Here is a 16,632-nt window from a genome sequence, read left to right as displayed (position 1 = left end):
CATATTGTTCACACTCAGTTTGGACTGGTTTCCTCCACAAACTTGCAAAGAAGAAGAGCACCAACATAGAAGTTTCTTATGCACCTATTGTGGGTGCCAAACCAGACATTGCCACCATGGATACTACGACCGGAAAATGTAAGGAAATGTCAGCAGCTCTAGGGTAGCAACATGCCGTTCAGACCATGGATTGGCAGCTGCATGCTGTTGCTCTACAAGTGAAATGGACTGTCCCAAATAATCTTGGTGCCAGTATGATCCCCCGGGTGTTGTTCACAGCTTGTGCTGTTTTATTGCATTCCTTTTGGGTTTTGGGGGAGACTCGAGATTGCTAGAACTTGTTGATCCTGATGTGTACACAGCTTAGCTGCAGATTCAATGCTTGCTGGTAAGCAATTCAGCCATGCTCTTACATGGCTTGACTCAAGAATTTGAGGCCCTGAGTACTCTGAAATATTAATTTGTTAAATGGTATCCGCAGGGACGAGTACTCATGTACTCATGTACTTCTAGCATTTTCCTGGCAAACCTTGGCTGATCTTCAAAAGGCATTTGACTCTGACGACATTGAATCCTTGCAACATGTAATTAAAGGGCTGACCATGCTGTAATTTACCATATGCTAACACTTCTGGTGGAATTTCACACATAGGGGTATGCCCAGTCTCCTACATTCAAATTCTGGGGTCATTTTCTCGACATTATGCTGATACTACTTCTAAATGTCCACGCAGAGCAAGAGGCTCATTGGAAACGACACCTACATACACAGCATGCCATGCTTCCATACTTTTTTACCACTAACAGGTCCAATGATTCCAGGTGAATGCTAATCTACATTCTTGATACATTAAATGTCCCTGAAGAAGTGCACAGTGCCTCTGAATCAAGGGAATTTGCTATGTGAGAGACTCCTAGTTCTTTCAGTGGAATTTGGAGTGACATAGGAACAGAGAAAACTGTCATCAAAGGCTCAAAGGATAACAGTGGGATTGTAGGACCAACAAAAAAGAAGCCATCCCATGTCAGATGAACCCTCACAAGACATGTCCTCAGTAAATATGCAAAAATTATGAGAGAAAGAAGCGGTCTAAGAAGAAGTAATGAAGACAAATTCCACAAACAAGTCCTTGCCTCTACACGAAAAATATGTTACAGCTCTTACCAAACATATCATAAACAACATGACTAGTCCATTTGACCCTGAGCAACAGCCAGAGGTACCTATCCACACATTTACTGCATGTAATATCAAGGTACAAGAGTCTCTACTGAAAATAGCAGATGTTGGTGAAGAACAAATGGAAAGATTTAGGAGAGGTGCACTTGATTCTGACGAGACACTTAGCTTTTTCAGCCCATTCAAGAAATCTGGCTTCAAAACATTTGCTGACATGGCCAAGATGACCAAATTTAAGTCTGATGTGGGAAGAATAATCACTGCAGGTATCAGTCCAGAAATTGTTTTCTTGTAGAGTCCTGTCCTTAGTGGGATGCAGAGATGACATTTCAGTGTCAAGTGTTCTTAGTTACCCAAGAGGACCTGTGCCTATGCCCCTCTTCCATGCTGATGGGACAATGAGAAGAAGAGATAAATATTAATTAAGGCATCAGACAGAAGCTCATACTGAAAGAATCCATGAGCCAAGAACATGAAACAAAGAAAACACAGTGTCCATCAGAGATGCCCTGGCTGTCATGCAAATGATGGCTGGACACAGCTTCCACACATTCTATGGATTGAGTACCTCAGGAGATTCTAAAAGGATTTGGCAAAGTTTATTTAATAAACGTTTTTGAAATACATGACAACAGTAGCTGTGAAAACTGCAGAAAGCCAGCACCAGAGAGGATCTAAAGTTGGATGCAAGAAATACCAAGTGATTGGTGCATACCCTATGACTCTATGAAAAAGCTTCTACATGTGGCCTCCAACAAGCAATCACTCGTAACATTTCTTCTGTGAAAGTATGGTTCAAAATTCAACGGCGAGAATAGGAGCACACCCAAAACAAAAAGTCCTTCTTGCTGGAGGCTTTTCTAATGATGAACTAGAAAAGCCCACCACCAGTAGAGTTATTGAACAAAATCAAGACTTTTACAGTATTCAAGAGGAAGCAGACACAAAGATGCATCTGCATCTGCATCTGCATGTGCATGTGCCATTATGGCTTTTGCGTTGCTTGGTGTCGAAGGAGCCATAATAACTATGTCATCTGATCCAAATGTTTTGGTCCTTGCTGTTCTCTACTTTCTCAAAATGGAACACATAGATAACATGTATGGAAACAGGCACCACGACTGACAATGTACCTTCATACTTGTGCATCATACCTCCTGCGACACATGCATTAACAGGATGTGACTCTGTCTCACTTCTGTTTTGTACTGGGGAAAAAAATCCAGGTTTTATGTGAAAACAAAGGGAGTTTACCACTTCTGAGATTGTCCAATTAGCCCATGAAAGCTTATAATCAAATAAATTTGTTAGTCTCTAAGGTGTCACAAGTACTCCTGTTCTTGTTCCTTAGAAGATATTGGTAGCTTCAATCTGTGAGGGGGGTGGCTAGAACTCTAAGATGATGGGAGAGGAGGAGTGAGCCACCAACGCCACTCTGGAAAGTCAATAGAGTGGTGGGTCATCTCCTCAAGATACTGAGGGGAAGAGGTCAGAGATGGATGGGCCTCCACTCTGGAACAGAGGACCAGTAAGGGGAAAGGCTGAAGCTATTCAGAGGGAGGTTATATGGTGAGTCACCTATAGGAGAGGATGTTTGATGAGACACAAAGAGAATATTGATCCCCCAAATCCTCCTGAGGGATGAAGATTTTGGGCACTACTGAGAAAGTGAATCTTCCTCAAACTTCAGCGAAGTTTTGCTCAGGTTTCTAGTAGGCTGTGAAAAGAGGCCAACGTGGAGTTTGTTGGGGGTGGAAGGGGAAGAGGAGGAGGTCTTTGTGCAGGGACTGAATGTTATTTTATCTAGACCAATTTTGCCCATCCCTACCTTTGACATCCACAACCTGCAGCCTCTCTCAAAGCCAGGTGTGGTAATCAGTGTGACAGCCAGCGCCAATTAAGAGCAGATGCTTGGATTCCAGTTAGCAGCTGGAGGAGACCCAGCTGGAACATTGCCATCTGTGGGGAAAGTGTGGTGTATTGAAAACTGTATTAAAATTGTAAGCTAAAACTTTAAATGTTCAAGGTTTTGTCCTGATCCTGGTTGCAGTCTAGGGGACTTTGCAGGGAAGCATGCGTGCTAGGCTTACCAAAGTCAGTCAGCAGCCAGATAGCCTAGAATAACTGAAGCGAATTGTGCCTTTCAGTTTTAGGGAGCAGCCTGCTCTCTCACTCTCTCTCTCACATATACACTCTGTTTTGGGGGGTTTGTGTGTTATTTTTCTGAATTCTAAGAAATAAAGAAGTGTAATGTTGCAACAAGAGATTTTTGTCTCTATCTAACTTCTCTGGGTGTATGGCATGGACATAACAGGGAAAGAAGGGGAGTGAGGTGGCCAGCACTCTCCATCTACAGAGAGAGAACTGAAAGAGAGGGCCATGGCTGGAAGATTAAAGATTCAGGTATCTTCCAGCACCTCATTGCCCTTTAGATGCCTCCCCATCCCACAATTTTGTATCTCGTGCTTCCTGGTTGTGGAAATGGAGAAAAGAGAAAGGAGATGATGGGGAGGGAGATTTTCAAAGATGTTGAGAAGATTCACGGAGGTTCATACTTTGTCAGTTCTGGGCTTTGGTTAGAATGAATCCCCTAGATAATGCTGAGGTGTCAAACTCCTCTATAGAACCCTTAGAAATGGTCCTAAATATTTTGACTGCAGTTTAAGACCTATCACTTTTTGTTCCCAAATCCCTGAAAAATGAGACAAATTCCAAGAGGGTGCTTAGCACTGGTGAATATCCTTGGCTTCCACAGGTTGGATACATCAACATTTTATGTCTGTACTTTAGACTGTTATCATTAAGATTAATACTTGTTATGGGAGATCAAAAAGGAAAACTCATGGTTTTCGTGCATCACTAACTTTAAAATTCCTCAGTTTACATTTACAAGGGAAAACCTCCCATAACCATACATTCCTTGCACACAGTATTTTCAATATCATCCACTTTATTTTTCACTTAAAAGAGAATTTTAACCTTCTTTTTAATGGGTTTTGATGCATGAAATTAGGAAAATTTCAAAATTACACATAAAATATTGATGAAAACTGTACAAACAGCTACAAAAATCCTCCCAGTTGCTTGCCAGGTAAAGCTGTGTTCTGGAATTGTGTTGTACACTAGGACCCTCAACTGACATCAATGGGAGGCTTTCCACTGACTTCAAAGGGCTTTAGACCAGGCAGGCAATGTTTCCTAGGTATAAATATTCATATTATAACTTCCTGAATGCAGGGAGTTGTCAACTGTATTTCCCTGAAATCCTCCAGAAATTGTTATGGGGCTGTACAAATGAATATCTTTCTCATTAACAGATTGCACAACACATCTTGTAAATGTTACTTGCACCAAAACAAGGTTTCAACAGATCAGCAAATCACAATCCCCAGCACCCTATAAAATGAAAGTGTTTCCCTCTGCTGTCTATCCTGAAGTCTCTTCTCCCAAGTGGCATTCAGTTCCTGGCCAAATTACAGCCATGAATATTGTGATACAGCATGGCCAGAGGGCAGCATGAGAGTGTTAGCAGGGGGCCTTATTCCCTGCCAAGGGAGGAAGGTTTGCTTTAGATTAACTAGAACACTTGTAGCCATTTAGAGCACCTGACTCCAATTAGAGCACCTGACTACAATTAGAGCACCTGACTTCGAGTCCATGTGATAAAACCCCTGCTTCAGCCAGACAGTGTGGGAGTTGTAGGAGGAAGGTTTGATTGGAGCAGAGTGCAGCTTGCAGCAGTGAGAAAAAGAAGAGAAGAGAAGGAGAGAGAAGAGAAGAGAAGAGAAGAGAAAGTTTGGAGGAGTGCTGTGGTGGTTGTGAAGTCCAAGAAACCCCAGGTAAGGGGCACAGGTGTGTAGAGGGAGCAAGAAGCCCTTCACAAGCTGAAGGGTAGAAGGGAGATAACCAGGGAAGGAACCGCTATTCAAGTTCACCACAACCTCAGGGCCCCTGGGTTGGGACCTGGAGTAGAGGCGGGCCAGGTCCCTCCCTTCCACTCCCTCCTCCAAGGACACTAGTGGAGTAATTGAGAACCGGTCAGAGGCAAGCAATAGGCCCTGAACCTACCCAGAGAAGAGAAAGCGCGAGACCCAGCAGACAGTACTGGGAATTTGCCACAATACTTTACCTTAGAATCATAAATCATAGACTATCAGGGTTGGAAGGGACCTCAGGAGGTACCTATCCAACCCCTGCTCAAGCAGGACAAATTCCACCTAATCATCCAGCAGGGATTGTCAAGCTGGCCTTAAAACCTCTAAGGAGAAGATTCCACACCTCCCTAGGTAACCCAGTCCAGCGCTTCAACAATCTCTGAGTGAAAAGTTTTTCTTAATATCCACTAACCTCCCACTGCAACTTGAGACCATTATCCTTGTTTGCATCTGGTACCACTGAGAACAGTCGTATCCATCCTCTTTGGAACCCCTTTCAGGAGTTGAGACGCTATCAAATCCCTCTCATTCTTCTCTTCTGCAGACTAAACAATCCAGTTCTTCAGCTCTCCTCATAAGTCATGTGCTCCAGCCCCTAATCATTTTCTTGCCCTCCGCTGGACTTTTTCCAATTTTCCACATCTTTTTTGAGTGTGGGACCAAAACTGGACACAGTACTCGCAGATGAGCTTACCAATGTCGAATAGAGAGGAATGATCACTCTTATCTGTCGTGCATGCCCCTACTTATACAGCCCAAAATACCGTTAGCCTTCTGGCAACAAGGGCATACTGTTGACTCATATCCAGTTCTCGTCCACTGTAACCCCTAGGTCCTTTTCCGCAGAACTGCTCTAGCCACTCAGTCCTAGTCTGTCAGTGAATGGGATCTTCCATCCTAAGTGCAGGACCAAAGGTCCGTTGTTGAACTCATCAGGTTTTTTGGCCCAGTCCTCTAACTGTCTAGGTCTCTCTGTATGCTATCCTTACCCTCCAGCGTATCTACCACTCCTCCAGTTTAGTGTCATCTGGAAACTGCTGAGATCGCCTTGTGAATCCGTGCTGATGTTCCTGATCACTCTTCTCTCCTCTAAGTGCTTCAGAACTGATTGCTTGAGGATCTGCTCATGATTTTTCCAGGACCGAGGTGAGGCTGACTGCCTTGTAGTTCCCAGATCTCCTTCTTCCCTTTTTAAAGATGGGCACTACAGTAGCCTTTTTCTAGTCATCTGGGACCTCCCCCATTTGCCATGAATTTTCAAAGATAATGGCCAATGGCTCTGCAATCACATCCGCCAACTCCTTGCACCCTCGGTGCAGCGCATCCGGCCACATGGACTTGTGCTTGTACAGTTTTCTAAATAGTCCCAAACGACTTCTTCTCCCCATACTGTGCTGCCCAGTGCAGCAGTCTGGAAGCTGACCTGTCTGTGAAGACAGAGGCAAAAAATCATTGAGTACTTAGCTTTTTCCACATCTCTGTCATAGGTTGCCTCCCATTCAGTAAGGGGCCCACACTTTCCTTGACTTTCCTCTTGTTGCTAACTACTTGAAGAACCCTGCTTGTTACTCTTAACATCTCTCACTAGTTGCAACTCCAAGTGTGATTTGGCCTTCTGATTCACTCCTGTATGCCTGAGCAATATTTCTATACTCCTTCCTGGTCATTTGTCCAATCTTCCACTTCTTGTAACTTCTTTTGTGTGTTTAAGATCAGCAAGGATCATGTAAGCCAAGCAGAATCACCTGCCATTTTACTATTCTTCCTACACTTTGGGATGTTTTTTTCCTGCAACCTCATATTTCTTTAAAATACAGGCAGCTCTCTGGACTCCTTTCCCCTTCATGTTATTTCCCAGGGATTCCTCATCAGCTCCCTGAGGGAGTCAAAGTCTGCTTTCTGAAGTCCATGGTCTGTATTCTGCTGCTCTCCTTTTTCCCTGTGTCAGGATCCTGAATAACCATCTCATGGTCACTGCATCTCAGGTCCCATCCACTTTTGTTCCTACTAATCTTCCCTTTTGTGAGCAGCAGGTCAAAGAAACCTGCGCTTAGTTGGTTCCTCCAGCACTGACCAGGAATTGTCTCCTACATTTTCAAAACTCTGGATTGTCTGTGCACCGCTGTATTGTCTCCAGCAGATATCAGGGTGATTGAAGTCTCCATGGAACAGGGCTTGCGATAGTAACTTCTGCTAGTTGCCAGAAGAAGCCTCGCACCTCATCCCCCTGGTCTGGTGGTCTATAATAGACCACCACGACATCACCTTGTTGTCACACTTCTAAACTTAATTAGAAACTCTCAGGTTTTCGCAGTTTCATACCGGAGCTCTGAGCAGTCGATGCTCTCATAAATGCAGCTCCCCAACTTCTCTGCCCTGTCTGTCCTTCCTGAACAGTTATATCCATCCATAACAGTACTCCAGTCATGTGAGTTATCCACAAGTCTTGTTATTCCAACACATTCATAGTCTTGACTGTGCCAGGACTCCAGTTCTCCCTGTTGTTTCCATGCTTCTTGCATTTGTGTATAGGCACTTAAGATAACTCGCTGATTGTCCCGCTATCTCGGTCTGAGACAGGAGTCCTCCCCTCTTGTACCCTCCTGCTCATGCTTCCTCCTGGGATCCCATTTCCTCACTCACTTCAGGGCTTTGGTTTCCTTCCTACTTTCTTTTTGCTATCTTCTTCTTAGTGGCACAAAATAGTGCTCAAGGTAAGGTTTTAATGAAATCTAGAGAGACTATAGAAGGATATTTGTGAGCATGTACTAAGTTTGCATAAAACTTTGTGTCACTTTTTTCCAAAAGGGTATCCAAAGAGATGTAGTGCTTACATGGCTTGCAGCAGATACTTCAAATTTGACTGTGAAATAGTGCTGCCGTCAAAAAAGTGTCTTTGCTGTGCCAATGAAAATCCATTCAGATGTGGTGGAACTAAGACTTGGAAAAATATCCCCTAAATGTTATCTAGTGGGGTTCCTTTGGTATCGATTCTTGGTCCTCCAATATATAGCATTTTGATCAGTGACCTGGAAGAAAACATAAACTCTCTGATAAAGTTTGCAGATGATATAGAAATTGGAGGAGTGGTAAATATTGAATAGGACAGACCACTGATATAGAGTGATGTGGATCGCTTGGTAAATGAGGTGCAAGCAAACAATGTGCATTTTAACAAGGCTTAATATAACTTCAACTCAAAGAACAAAGAGTGTCGGCCTTACCTGCAAGATGGGAGCCTCTATCCTTGGAAGCCATGACTTGGAAAAGGATTTGAGGGAAAATGCTGGATAAGGATTTGAACATGAGCTCCCAGTTCAACCCTGTGTCTAACGGGGCAAATGCAGACTTTGGTTGCATAAACAGGGGAATCTCAAGTAGAAGTAGAGAGGGTATTTTACCTCTGTATTAGGCACAAGTGTGATCACTGCTGGGACACTGGGTCTTGTTCTGCTGTCCACAAGTAAAGATGGATGCATGTGGATAGTGCATTGTAGTTTTCTCAGGAAATGCATTGGTGACCTTCCATAAAACACCATCCTAGCCACCTTGGATGTAGCGGCTGTCATAAACAGATAGTTAAGGTTAATGCCTCTTTTAACTGTAAAGGGTTAAGAAGTTCACCTAGCCTAGCTGACATCTGACCAGAGGAACCAATGCGGGGACAGGATGTTTCAAAAGGAAAGAGGGAAGTTCCCTTTGTCTTGGTCAAGTTTCAGTTTCAGCTGGAGTAGAAAAGATCAAGGAACCAGCCTCTTATCAGAGTAGTAAGTTTTTAGAAAAGAATAAATAGGTTTATGCTTATTTTCCTTTGTGACTTTGTCTTGGTGCAATTAGAGGAATAATCAAATTGGGAATTCTTTTGTGTACTAAGTTTTGCCCAGGGGAACATCCTCTTTCTATTGAATCTGTTGTCTATGAGAGTAGATGGTATGCGAATATCTCCCAGAGGTTTTTTTCTTTTACCTTTCTTTTCTTTAATAAAAAGTCTTATTTTTAAGAACCTGATTGATTTTTCCTTGTGTTAGCATCCAAGACGATTGGATGTGGACTCACCAGGAACTGATGGGGGAAAGGAGGAGGGATGATTAAATTCTCCTTGTGTTACGATCCAAGTGGTTGGATCAGTGTTCACGAGGAACTTGGTGAAGAAGTCTCTCAAGACTACCCAGGAAAGGGAGTTAGTACTTGGGAGTGATGGCAGCAAAATCAGATCTAAGCTGATAATTAAGTTTAGGGGTTCACATGCAGGTCCTCAAATCTGTACTCTAAAGTCCAGAGTGGGGGTGAAACCTATGACAGAGGCTCTCTACACAAACATCCCACACACAGATGGAATATAAGCTGTCAGGAACAGTATCCCTGATGATGCCACAGCACAACTGGTTGCTGAGCTCTGTGCCCTTGTCCTCACACACAACTATTTCAAATTTGATGACAATATATTCTTCCAGATCAGTGGCACCGCCTTGGGCACCTGCATGGCCCTACAATGTGCCAACATTTTTATGACTGACCTGGAACAATGCTTCCTCAGCTCTCGTTCACTCACATCCCTTCTCTACCTACGCTACATTGATGACATCTTTATCATCTGGACCCTTGGGAAGGAGACTCTGGAAAAATTCCACCATGATTTCAATAGCTTCCACCTCACCATCAACCTCAGCCTGGACCACTCTACATGGAAGGTCCACTTCCTAGACATCATGGTGCAAATAAGTGATGGTCATGTTAATACCACCCGGTTATACTGAAAACCCATTGACCGCTATGCCTGCTTTCATGCCTCCAGCTTCCATCCTGGACACACCACACAATCCATTGTCTACAGCCAAGCACTGAGGTACAACCATATCTGCTCTAACCCCTCAGACAGAGACTAACACCTACAAAGTCTTCACCAAGCATTCTCAAAACTATATCACCTGCACGAGGAAATAAGGAAACAGATCAACAAGACAGAGCGTAGTATCCAGTAAGCCTACTACTTGCAAGACAAGTCCCCAGGAAGAAGAAATCAACAGTAACTCCATTGGCCGATCACCTACAATCCCCCAGCTAAAACCCCTTGACACATTATCAGGGATTCTACAATCCATCCTGGACACTAGTCCCCACATTTGCGAACAGAACTTAATGGCAGGCCAGTCCTCGCCACAGACAACCACAACCTGAAGCATATTCTCACCGGTTTATATGTCACCACACCCATAGTAATTCTAACTTCAGGAACCAATCTCATGCACAAACTCGATGCCAACTCTGTCTCACATATCTACACCAGCAACACCATCACAGGATCTAACCGATCAGGCCACATCATCACCGTTCATTCACCGTGCTTGCATTATATTAACTGTGTAATAAGCCTTCCTGTCCCAAATCTTGGACCATTATAGCGTCCAAAATCTTGGGTGCTTAGCATGAAACCTCCAGAGCTTAATTACCAGCTTGGGATTCTTATACTCGCGTGCCACAATCAGATTCTGAGTACCTTGATAAACTCTCTGGTCTTCCCAACCTTTCCCTGGGGACCCAAGACTCAGATGCCCTGAGCCTCAACAATGGGAAAACCCATTTCCCTTCCTGGCTCTTTACTTCCTCCAGATTTCCCACCTGGGATACTAGGAGATTTCCCTGGCTTCTTCATCCCTTGAAACACAAAACGAGAGGCGATTTACCTTCCCCTCCTTCTTCTCCGCCCTCCAGTCTTTCCCTGAGAGAGACGAGTATCCTGGCACAGAGATTCCTATCCCTTGCTTAACTAGGAAAAGAAATCCAACGAGTTTTTAAAAGGCAAGAAAAACACATGACATGATCACTGCATTCAAGAGACATAACACAGGGCTATTTGCTAAATAGAAATATGGGGAATAAATTCGGCCCCTTATTTTCAATAAAGATATCCAATTTAAACTTTCCAGCAACTCCAACATGTAAATACAATATAACCTATTGCTTTTCCTTTTGACTCACAACTTAAGGAAGGGTAGAAAAACTGACTAGGAAAAAAAAAAGCTCTTCCCTCCTAGCGAGAGAAAACAAACAGCAGGACAAACAAACACACCAAAGTCCCGTCCCTCACTTTGAAAAATCCAGTTTCGTGATCTGGTCCTCTGGTCATGTGTTTGGTTCCCTTTGTTAACCCTTTACAGGTAAAAGAAACATTAACCCTTAGCTAACTGTTTATGACAACCTGCCTCTGGAAATTTCCACTACATGCATCCGACAAAGTGGGTATTCATCACCAAAAGCTCATGCTCCAATACATCTGTTAGTGTTTAAGGTGCCACAGGACTCTTTGCTGCTTTTAAATCAAGATCGTATGGTTTTGTAAAATATAGGATTTATGAATTATTTTGGGGAAGTTCTATGCCCCCATTAAATGGGAGGTCAAACTACACAATCACTATGATCCTTTCTGGACTTGGAATCTATGAAGACTGTTGCACATGAAAAACTGAATGGAAAAAATTATCCAGTCAGCCCCTGAGGAAGTACCTCTAGCCCAGAAAGTTTATTGTTTTTCTTTTTCACTATATTGTTTTCCCCAAGTGGACGAGGTTTTCTTTCAGCCAAGACTAAATCACTCACCAAACAGGGGAAACTGAGGCACTGACCAAGTCTGGTGATGAGAAGATAATCTGCTCCCAGGGTTAAAATGTATTTTCAAACCAATTCAATCAAAGACCCAGTCAGTGTGTGGGCTAGTCCTTACACCAGGGTCCATCCTGATTCAGTGTGAAAAATATGAACTTAACAAAATGATGTATGTGTGAAAACTGCAGTGATAGCAGGTAAAGTGCAGCATTATTGGAGATGTGTTACTGAATTCCTCAGGAGAGATCTTGCAAACATGAAGCACTGTGTTGAGCACAAAATTGCTCCTGTGTTTCTGAAGGATGGAGGTATTGTCAATCAGGCATGTGTGATGACCGCAGTGCTTTCTTGGCCAGTACTCTGTGGTTTGAAGCAGAGAACCTCAAAACTTAAAAGTATAAGAGTCTCCAGCTTGAACAAAAGAGCCAGCTTCTACTTGTATGCTGTAAGAGACTCAGAGTCTACACAGAGGGGGATGCATAATACACACTGACCAGGAAATGACACATTATCATCAGAAGTGCTCACACTTCAATGCAATTCTAGAAATACCTATCTGCTTTTCGGATTTATGTTATCTTCATACCACGAGGCTGCTTAGTACATACTCTGAGCCTTTGTATTTCTCTTTTTGGAATTCCAGGGCAATTGCAAATCTTGGGGACTTCAAAATTAACATTGCTCAGAATTTCTTGTTAATGGTTTAAACATGAAGGTTCATATAGTAAACATAACTTGGCCACATTGCAAATCTGGAGCCCTTCCTATTTCTGTTCTTCTTGTTAGCTACTGGATGTACCATAAACTATACAGGATTCCAAGCATGCTCAGATTAATGCTGAAGCAGGGATGGATAAGAGATTTTCCTAGACACTGAAATACTACAGAGACAGCTTGAAAGAAAAGGATGTGAAACTGGGAGCTCCATCATAGCAACTGCAGTTCTGTTCTCCTGATTAGTTCACTGAGCTTGTACATTGTAAACTTTCCCAAAGAGCTGAGTTTAATCATAACACAGAATTGGTTTAGATTAAAAATAACACAACTTTATGTAATTGCAAAGAAAGATTTTAAGCGAGTACTGTGTTCAAATGTTTGGCTGTGTGTGTGTGTTTTCTCTGTGTGCCATCCCAGCTCTGCGTAGAAAACAGGCACAGCAGGCCTTGATCGAACTTCCCAATGACCACAAGATCCATTAAGATACGAAGGTCAGGTTTATTGACGATGATTCATAGATTCATAGATTCATAGACTCTAGGACTGGAAGGGACCTCGAGAGGTCATCGAGTCCAGTCCCCTGCCCTCATGGCAGGACCAAATACTGTCTAGACCATCCCTTATAGACATTTATCTAACCTACTCTTAAATATCTCCAGAGATGGAGATTCCACAACTTCCCTAGGCAATTTATTCCAGTGTTATTCAGTAATAGCACCAGCAGACTCTTCAGGGATATTCAGACAAATATGTCCGTGACAATGGACACAGTTGTCAGTGGCGGGACTTTCCGCTATCACCTAGGCTGGCCGAAGACACTCCCTCTGAGACTTCATTTTATATACAATACAAACAAGTTACATTTTGCCCCTCAGAGGTGGTTAGTTGCCACCATCTGACGAGGATAGCTACCACCCATTATCTCACACGTTTCAGTTTGATCAAAACTTTTCTATCCATCATAATGTCATCCTGACCTTTCTTTAAGAGACGTCAGCATATTCCTGTTATCTTTGTAGAATGTGTTGGTATCAAGGTATCCTGGTACCACCCTTCTGGAATGCGTTTGTATTCATGTCCTGTGCCTAGCACTTCTTAGGAATGTGTGTGTTTCTGCCATACCAGCCCTGTTCTTGCCAGGTTCTGTGAGCTTGCATGCAGGCAGACCCTGACTTCTGCTCATGGCCTGTCTCTTGCTAACTTTGCTTTATATTAGCAAGGCTTGGCCACTACTTTAGTTCAGGCCTCAGGCCTCACACCAGGCCTCTGATATGTCTCAGGCTCTCTTCCTACTACATTTCCCCACTTTTTGTCTTTTTTGGGGGGAGAATGTTTATCCATCTTCCAGGCCAAGCATAGTGCATGGACTGAAGAGGACGCAGTGGGCTAAACACTGTTACATGGTCACCTTCCTTTACCACCCATACATTCATGCTCCATCTGTCCCATAGTTTGCACATTGCCTCATATGACTGATGGACAGATTTTATTTTCCCATTAATATTCCCTTGTTATCGGCCTGGGAATGTTAGGCCAGGGACTTTAATTGAGGAATGAGGTTTTATGTCTGAGCCTTAGAGGCACTCCCAAATAATTAATATATATATTAATAATATGGATATGGTGTATATTTAGGTAGCATATAAGGATAGCTATTTCTATATCTATATATACCCATATATGTTACCTATATATATATATATATATAGTATGCATGTGTACATATGACACTGCCTTATATTTAAGCATAACAATCCTTTTATAATCTGGTGTTGTAGTCTGGCCCCTCACTTTGGTGCCACAGATAGCAACACACTCCCATTAAGTATAGTTACCATCTCTATCATCATTAGCAGTAGGCCGAGTGCCTTAAAACACTGGGATAGGCACTATCACAGTTTGTCCTACAGTGCCATGTCCATGAGAAGTAAAACATAAAATTGAAGTAGTGACATTACAAACGAGGTGTCATAGTATAATTCCCAAATTTGAACCTTAGCATCCAAAATATGGGTACCACCATGAAATCCTCTAAGCTTAATGACCAGCTTAGATCTGATAGGCTGCCACCAATCACGATTCTGAGTACCTGATAAACTCTGGTCTCCCCAAACCTTCCCTGGGGACCCCAAGACCCAAATTCCTTGAGTCTCACAACAAAGGGAAATAAACCATTTCCCTTCCTCTTCTTTACCTCCTCCCAGATCTTTCCTGCCTGGGTACACCAGCAGATTACCGTGCTTCAACTCCTTGAAACACAACACAGAGAGATCAGGTTTCTCTCCCCCTTCTCCCCCTCACCCAGAGGCAATACAGATTCAAGCTCCGTGAATCTAACACAAAGAGGAAATTTACCTTTCCCTCCCACCAAGTCCTTGGGGAATACAGACTCAATACCTTAGCATTAACAAGGAGTAAAAAATCAATTAGGTCTTTAAAAAAGAAAGTTTTTAATAAAAGACAAAAAGAGTAAAAATAATCTCTGTAAATTTAAGATGGAATATTACAGGGTCTTTCAGCTTATAGAAAATGGATAAACAGCCTTATCCAGAAAAAATACAATTTAAAATATTTCCAGCAAACTACACATTTGCAAATACAGAAAAACAATGTAAATGCCTATATTGTCTTTCTACTTTTGTACTTACAAATTGGAAACAGAAGATTAGAGAGCCTGGAGATTCGTGTGGTCACTCTCAGAGCCCAGAGAGAGAACAGACCAAGAACAAAGGACCCACACCCAAACTTCCCTCCACCCAGATTTGAAAGTATCTTGTTTCCTGATTGGTCCTCTGGTCAGGTGTTGTTTGTTAACCCTTTCCAGGTGAAAGAGACATTAACCCTTAGCTATCTGTTTATGACACGAGGCTTTTACACACAAGTTGTATGCAATGAGTTACTACATAGCACTGTCCATCCATGCTATAGGTTACTCTTACTGCAGGTTGTCACCCTCTGGTAAACTTTGCTGGGTGGGAAACAGGTACGGTTAGCTTCTCTGTTCCATTGGTTCCATTGTTTGGTGATACACCAGTAGTTAACGTAGATCCAGTTGCTTTTTGTAGATGTTATCTTCCAGATAACCTACTGAATGAACACTAACCAATTTATCAAATGTTGCTGTGTCAGGATTTAATATTGGTACCCAGACACTGAAAAAGATTGTTTTGAATAACATGTGCCTTACTTAGGATGCAGTGTCACTGACCCAAATTATGACTGATACTAACAGGGAATTTGTTTACCCAATTTGTAGTTACTCAGGTGTACCTTTATGGTGTCAGTTAGGATTCCAGACCATAGGGATTGCTGCCCATAAAGATAGAGATGGAATTTGTTCACATATTCATTTTTAGCAATGTAAACCCAGAGTGTAGAGGTATAGGGTGCAGTGGAGGAGTTACTGAGACAAGGGCAGAGAGAGCCAGCTCGAGGCTGGAAAATGGAGTCTTGGTGGTTCCTACCTGCTCTCAGGCACTGATATGGCCACTTCACCCCTCCAACTCCTGCCATGGCACCCAACCTTTGGCACATGTGTGAGTTTACATGGGGGCAGAACCTACACAGTATTTTCATTGTGAGGGAGTTAGCTCTCCTGCCATCCCCCATGGTACTGCCACCACTTGAAATGAATCTTTAATGGCCCACATCTGGGCACATAATTACCAGTACCAGTGAAGATTTGAGTTAATATGTTCAATGCACAGTAATTTATTTGAGTAAGAATCACAGAAGCAGTGAAAGTTACATACTACACATCTTCTTAATAAGCCTCAATTCCCCATGCATAAACCCTCAGGAACTATGTTAGCTTTACACAGTATCCTGATTGGCAAACAAAGCAGGTATAAAGAACAGGAGCACTTGTGGCACCTTAGAGACTAACACATTTATCTGAGCATAAGCTTTCGTGGGCTAAAACCCACTTCATCGGAAAGCTTATGCTCAAATAACTGTATTAGTCTCCAAGGTGCCACAAGGACTCCTCATTTTTTTGCTGATACAGACTAACATGGCTACCACTCTGAAAGCAAATATAGCTATCAATTCTAGATGAGGACTTCTTTTCTTCTCTTCTTTCCCCTCTCAGGTATTTGCTCTGTCAAATGTCCCCTGAAGCAGGGTTTAGGTTACCCTGAGGCCCTCTGGTTCAAAAGTCTCACAATAGTCCCTTGTAGCAGGGTATCAGTTACCCCA

The 16,632-nt window shown here is 42.8% G+C and overlaps 1 long non-coding RNA gene across 1 annotated transcript in view; it reads right to left on the bottom strand.

Moving 5' to 3' along the window:
* Window positions 1–15,296, bottom strand: part of LOC142046545 (uncharacterized) — a 183,151-nt gene extending 167,855 nt beyond the window's left edge. The window contains exon 1 of the long non-coding RNA XR_012655471.1: window positions 15,084–15,296. This is a non-coding gene — a long non-coding RNA (uncharacterized LOC142046545). The remainder of the gene's footprint in view (window positions 1–15,083) is intronic.
* Window positions 15,297–16,632: the final 1,336 nt, after the last annotated feature.

The sequence above is a fragment of the Chelonoidis abingdonii genome, chromosome 3, assembly GCF_003597395.2.
Source record: "Chelonoidis abingdonii isolate Lonesome George chromosome 3, CheloAbing_2.0, whole genome shotgun sequence".
NCBI lineage: Eukaryota > Metazoa > Chordata > Testudines > Testudinidae > Chelonoidis > Chelonoidis abingdonii.
The sequence above is the reverse complement of the archived record's forward strand: the minus strand, read 5'-3'. Positions and strand labels throughout refer to the sequence as shown.